Genomic DNA, 6858 nt, shown 5'->3' with positions numbered 1-6858 from the left:
AAGAGTAAGTTTAAATATAGGTTTTTAGCAAATGTTAATATTCAAACCAATCCTTTATTCAAAATACCATTATTATCTCATAAGCTCTGATTCCTAAATCCTTTCTTGAAATTCTATGCTCTTTCCTTACAATCAAACTTTGATTTTTCTTCAATTGATTTTTCTCTCTTAATTATTGTCTTTCACATGTCATCTAATCCCTCCTTTTACAAAATAATTAGGATGGCATTAACCAAGTTAGTGAAGACCCAGTTAACTGCTAAGAAATTCTCCTTGCATGTCACCTAACTGCACAACTACAACAGTAAGCAGAACAATGTTTTGGAGCATAGGGAGAGAGAGCTCCCAGAAGTGTTGCTGTGCCATTACGCTTTCCTGGTCCAGCCATTAAAAAAACACCCAAGTTTCTTTGAGGCATTTCTGCTTGGAGAAGAAGCTGGAAATGAATTGGGCAATTGTCCACGTCACTGGGAAAGAGCTTCTAGAGCTTATTTTGCTGAGTGCCAGCGGCGATGGGGGCATTGGGATTGGCAAGCTCTCCTGTTTCTCAGCCCCTGGTCTGAGCTGGACTGCTGGTGGGTTTGGTAGCCCCTGTCTCCTCTTTGCTGAGTTTTGTCTCAAGTCAGTGGATGAAGGCAGCACTCACTCCTCTGTTTCCCAAGGCTTTTCACAATGAAAGCCCGCTGATTGCATGGTTTCAGCCTCCAACATTGCCTCATACTTCTTTTAGATGTTTCTATTGCTCAGCTACCTGGTTGCATAAACCAGCCTAATGGCTTCATATTAATCTTGAATGAAAGGCCATAATTAGGCCTGTCTACTTCAGCAGCATTTAACCTAATGCAAACAGAGAGAGAGAACAGACCCATGAACAAGAATGTTACAAAACCTAAAGTAGAGGGGCTTTCTTTTCTGGCAAGCACTACAGCTGCAGAGCACAGTATTAATACAAGAGTTCAACAGCTGCCTGGTCTGAAAACCTGCAAGGAAAAGAACTGTTACCATAGCCCCTGCTCGGTTCCTTTGCAGCAGTTGGCACAGAGTCCCCCACGGTACAGAGGGCACCCTCAAGTTCAACTCTCCAGTTGCCCTTCAGAACCCAAATTATCATTCCATGCGAAGAGAGAATATCCAGTGGGCCTACTGGTTTTTCTGGTGGCCACATGAACAACTCGTCCTCCACCTGACTGGGTGCTGAGTCCCTTCCCATGGTTTTCAATGTGACTTGACAGCCTGATCAGAAGTGCCTCTGCCCACTCAGGAACCTCGTTACCTTCATCACCCAGGATCCTTGCACGGATCCTTGTTTTAATCCGGTGGGTAATGAGGCTCTGTCACGCTCTGCAGCTACCATAGTGGTGTTGCTATTGACCTTCATGAAGAGTCCAGCTCAACAACTTACTATTAGCCAAAAGAATGTGGTTGATTACTCATGTATTGAATAATGTATCCTGGCACTTTGAGTGGGTTAGGACAGAGGGAATTTATTGGCCACTGTAGCAGAAGCAGCCCAATGGATATGCTTTTAATAAAGCAACTGGCATACTTTGCTTGTGTTTACTTACTCCTCTTCTCCTGCACTGCTAACCGTAAGGTTGTTGTTGTCATCTAAATGTATCCAGCACCCTCACCAATGCTGCTTGTTTGGGATTTGGGATTTGAGCAGACTCAGGCCGCTGGAAAACCCATGGAGACCAGGCAGAGCCCAGTCTGTCTACAACAAAGGCCAGTCCGTGGCAAATGGAGAGCACCTTTGTTCACCAGATTCCTTTGATGTTGTTACTGTCCTTGCTGAAAGTACTTGCTGTTTATATATAAATATGAATAGAAATATATATTGGGGTGTGTGTGCATGTTCATTTGCACATTCATTTCAGTTCTGAATCCTGGAAAGTACTTGCTTTTGGTGACCTGTCACAGCAGCAAGCTCCACAGGTTAGCTGAGGAGAAAATGGGTGCTCCGTGTCCACTCCAAATATCCAAGCAGCTGGGGAAATTTAAAACTCTGTGATCCCTATTATGTGTACTGCAATGAGAAAGAAATGTAATTATGAATTTCTGTTTCCAAGGAGCAGATAATTTCTTTATTTTGGAGTCTCCTAAATGAGGGGGGAAGGGGGGGAAGGGAGGGAGATATGGAGAGAGGGAAGGGTGGTTATATTACAGACACAAAGTGAATTCACATTGAAAAAGAAAGTAACTTCAGCTAGGCAGGTTAGAAATGTGAGTTATTTCTGCACGAGGAGACAGGTCTACTGTGGCAGTAAACAGCATTCTGAATTGAGGTCTCAAGGATGTCTTGTTAAAGTAGGCTTCCTTTCTCCACTTTTCCTTTTCAGTCTCTGCCCTATTCTGTTTCTGCTGCCCATCAGTCTTGGGCTTAATTCGTATTTCCAATTGCTCCTATAGCTCCAGCTCCTGTTGTTGTTCGTTCCCACCCAACTGGGCAGCTGTGGTGAGGGTCTTGGGCCAGTGCTGCCCCACCCCTGCTCTGCCTGCCTGTGGCCCAGTGCTGCACTGGTGCTGGCTGGGGCACCCTTCTCACCTGCCTCAGGTTTGAATTCATGGCATAAACAATAACAATGTGCCTTGTTTGTATTCTGCCAGTCTCCCTGTGCTGTAAAACAGGGGCAAACTTTCTCCTGTATGTGCAGTGCTTGTGCCAATACACAGGACTTTTACACTTAGTGTGATCTTTATCCCACACAAGGTTCAGGAACCTGATTAGACCCTTCTCCTTCCCATGGGATCAAGCAAAGATATGTGGTGCCAAAGGAGATTCTCTGCTTTTGAGGCAGCACCTTAGAAAGGCTTCAGAATGGAGTCATGGGATATCCAACCTTTGTTTTTGTACTGACCTCCCCATTTTCCCATTTCACTCTTTTTTACTGTAGCAGAGTCAGTTTAACAGCTTTGGCTACAGGAAGATTTTGAAAAATGTGGTTTGTCTCTTTCTCAAGAAACAAGGAGTCACACTGGCTGATTTGCCATCTCCTCTGCCTGGGAAATCAAAGTCTCAAGTCTCTTCAAAATAATATCCCCAAAGGCCATTTCTCTTCCCAGCCTCAGTTGTTGTTTCTGTTTATACTTGTTTTGTTTAGCTGGCTATTGTTATTGTGGTTTGTCATTATTTCCAACCCATTGGGGTGGATCACTAGACCAAAAAAAGGACATAGACCCCTCAGAGGGACCAGAGTCCCAGTCTCCCAGGTCAGTACCCACGCTGAGAGGATGCAGACTCATCATTCTCTTTTCAGTCCCATGAATCCTCCTGGCTGCTTGAGGAGGGTGAATGCAAATGCAGTGAGCTCTCACTGTGCCCCTGAGTAGTCCATGGCCTGCTGGATATCCTGGGAAGTTGTGGACATGTGCTTTTGGCTTTCTCAGGGCCAGGAGGAGCCAGTACTGCGTCTCCAGCCACTGGAGCACTATCCTGCTTCATAGCTTACTCCATCAGAGAAGGGAACCATCACCAAATTCCTTCAAGCCAGTGGCTTAGCAAAGAAAAACAGCAGCAGCTTGTGAGAAACTTCATGCTGTGGACATGTAGAAAGTGAGTCAGAAGTGTGCCTTTGACATTAAGATCTCAGGAGGATTTTGGCAAGGTAACACCTTGCTGAAAGGTGTTCTGGATCCTGAATGGGGATGAACATTTAGTCCTTAACAGTGTGAAGCCTGAGGCTCTGCTACAAATCTACAAAAGCACAGCTCTAGGACCCCATAAGGAACTTCAAACTAATAAATTTATCAGTATTTAAGCTGTAGGGCCAGACATTAGCAGTATGAACATTTTCTGGATTGTGTGCTTACATTACACCCCACCATAGGTGCTAAATCCCTTTTAGGTGGATCAGATGTTTTGCTTCTGTGAGAAGAAATGTGCAGCTTCAGTAACTCACATGACTGGAGCAGGCTTGAGAAATCTGTTTCTGCAGGCTGCGTTGGCACCAGAGACAGCTCTGAGGTCTGGGTCTGTGGGAGCAGCCTTTTTCCTTGGTGGTGTTGGTGCAGAGCTGGCACCACTGCCACCACCTTGTACTCTGGGCACCTTGCACACTTTGGGCTTGGCAGGGCAACCACCATCACTGATTGAAATAATATGCTGAAATAGGCTCCATTTGAAAAATCGGCTGTATTTAAGTATGACAGAAAAGAAGACCTAAAGTCTTAGTGTATTGCTCTTGGGGAGTTTTCACAACAAATTTCTGGATGCCAGTCTTTTAATCTGCTGTGTCTCCTGGGGCCGGATACAGATTTGATCCTTTAAAAGATATTTGTCTTCCAGTTTCATTTGAATACAGTGAGATTTCTGCTGTGGAAGATGGCAAGAATTCTTGTCCGATCAACACCATTTCCTCTACTGCCGATTATCAGCCAGTAAGAGACTTACATGATCCAAACCTTTCCCCTTAGCCCATCTGTGATGAATCCCTTGAATGAACACTCAAATTCATGAAGTGTGGGTATGAAAAAGCAATAGAAACATGTTCAGATACACTTGAAGTTGAAATTGGTTTGGCTTGTTTTTTTTTGTTCTCTGTGTTCTCATGTAAGTAATGAAATAACAGTAGTTTTCTTATACAAATATTTATATGCTATTACTAAATTTACCTGTGGTTTCCCCTCCATCCCAAAAAATTAATAAATCGCTGTTTTCCTAATACTGTGTTTGGTTTTTCTCCTGTGCTGTTATCAGGCCAGAACTAAGAGTCATTCCTCCTTTGAAGAAGCTCAGACAAGTGGGTAAGCCAGGCTCAATGTCCCCGGGGGAAAACTTACTTCATTTCTGAAACATTAACAACAGCAATCAAATGAAATGTGAGTATTTTCAGAGTACATTCTGTGCCTTAGGACATTTAAGATAATTTCTTGAATAAAGGAACTTTTCAGTAACCTTAAAGAAGCGTGCCCTGAAAAGACAGCCCTGAATGCCAGCTATTTCTGACATGTACCATCTGCAGACAAATTAGTCTCAGGGAACCCACATATTCCTGTTTAATCATCTTCAGGAGATTATTTTGTGTATTTATGTTGTGTAGCTTGCATATAGTAGGCTGGCAGATGATCCTTCATTTGCTTGTGTCTGGGATTGCTGTTTTGTGATGGTCCCTTAGAGAAAACTTCTGCTGTTTCTTCTGCCTGTTGTTCCCTTTGTCACCCCAAAGTGGGGAACAGGGTTTTTTATCTGGGGTCTGGTGACTCAAAAGAAGATGATCACCTGATCCATTTTCAACTTGTTTCCAAGCAAGTATTCTTCCCATGCAAATACCACCAGCCACTGCTGCCATAAGGTGTGTGGTTGGTGCACCTTACCATGCCTGGAGAAACATCTGGGACTGCCACATTTGCAGATAAAACCAAATTACTTTGAACTGTACGCTATTTGCACAACTGTGGTTGGGGATGGTTTGGCCTGTGCCTGACAGACACCTGATTTGAATTGTTTTCCAGCACTCCATGTAAGTGCAGAAAGTTTCTATCTGCTCCATCTCAGACTTCTAATCCTTAATGCCATCAGAGACTTGGCAAAATGAGCAGATATTTTTGGGATTTATTTTCCCTGAGTGTCTCATCCTTGCATTTAAGCCTGAACATCTGAAAAACCCCACACTTAGCAATTAATGGAAACAAATCAGTCTTACAGCCAAGGCAATGCATACAGTCGGTCTACAAGCAAATGTGTATGTTTGTGCCGGCAAGATGGGTAAGCAGCTTTCTCCTTGCAACAGCACAATTGTACAAGCCTTGTTTGAGCAACCAGAGCTGTGTCTGTACTCGTAAATCAAACATGGCTGGGACCATTCCCTGGTGCTGAGGCCAGGGGAGATGGAAGCAGGGCATCCACATTCCTGACCTCCTCTCTCCTCCTTGCTCTGCACACAAGCTGCCTGTTGAGAGTGGCCCCAGCCCATGCCAGCTGTTGGCATGCGCTTGGGAATTGTTTGGGAAAGTTGGCCCTGGCTCTGCAGTGCCAGGCACTGCGCTAACAATTAAGCAGCACAGACAATTGCCTTCCAGTGCCTGGAAACACTCCCCAGAGCTGCTTCATTTACCACGATGGGCATTAGCTTTGGATTCAAGCTTTGGCAGATCCAGCTTGGCTTCCCCCGACTTTAAAAGGAGGGAAGCAAACAAACAAAACCCCATGGCATTCAGGGGAGCAGTTCTGCTGCATGTGGTCCTTCTTAGAGCCTGAGAAATATGCAAATACACAGGCTTTATTGATTTGCTTCAAATTGCTCTGCATTGACAATAGAATAAAGACAAAAAGCAGAAATTACCCAGAAAATTGCCTCAATAAAATGGAAAGGGAGAAAAGCAGTTCATTATTTTATTTTATTTTATTTTATTTTATTTTATTTTATTTTATTTTATTTTATTATATTTTATTTTATGTTAGTTTGGTTTGGTTTGGTGGGTGACAGAGCTTGAGCAAGAAGTCTAGTTGCAGGGTTCAATGGAGAGGCTGTGCAGAGCGCTATGTAGAAAAAAGGAGAGGAAATATTCAGAAATGTGCCTTTTTAAAAGGGAGACAGAGACAGAGAGGAGAGAAAAGAAGAGGTATAATCCCTTTGAAGCTTGCAGTTTTATGAGAGCTATGTCCTTGGGAACTGTGCACCAAAGATGACTAGAGCCGCTTCAGGCTTTGCAAAATTACTACAAACATAAGGTAAGTGGCTTTATCATAAAATTGGAGTGGCCATTAAAACTTCAAAGGAGAGGTATGACCTGAATTTTACCTGTCACAGTCTGGAGTATTTATTAGAGGAAGATTTGATTCCTTTCTTTAGTTAACAACCTGATACTCACGTGAGGTCATGAGCCAGATTATAGTTTTCATTGGTGGGATGACAGATT

The sequence above is a fragment of the Agelaius tricolor genome, unplaced genomic scaffold (assembly GCF_023055355.1).
Source record: "Agelaius tricolor isolate 1412-34295 unplaced genomic scaffold, bAgeTri1.0.p SCAF_7, whole genome shotgun sequence".
In the NCBI taxonomy this organism is placed as follows: Eukaryota; Metazoa; Chordata; class Aves; order Passeriformes; family Icteridae; genus Agelaius; species Agelaius tricolor.
Note: the sequence above shows the minus strand (reverse complement) of the source record.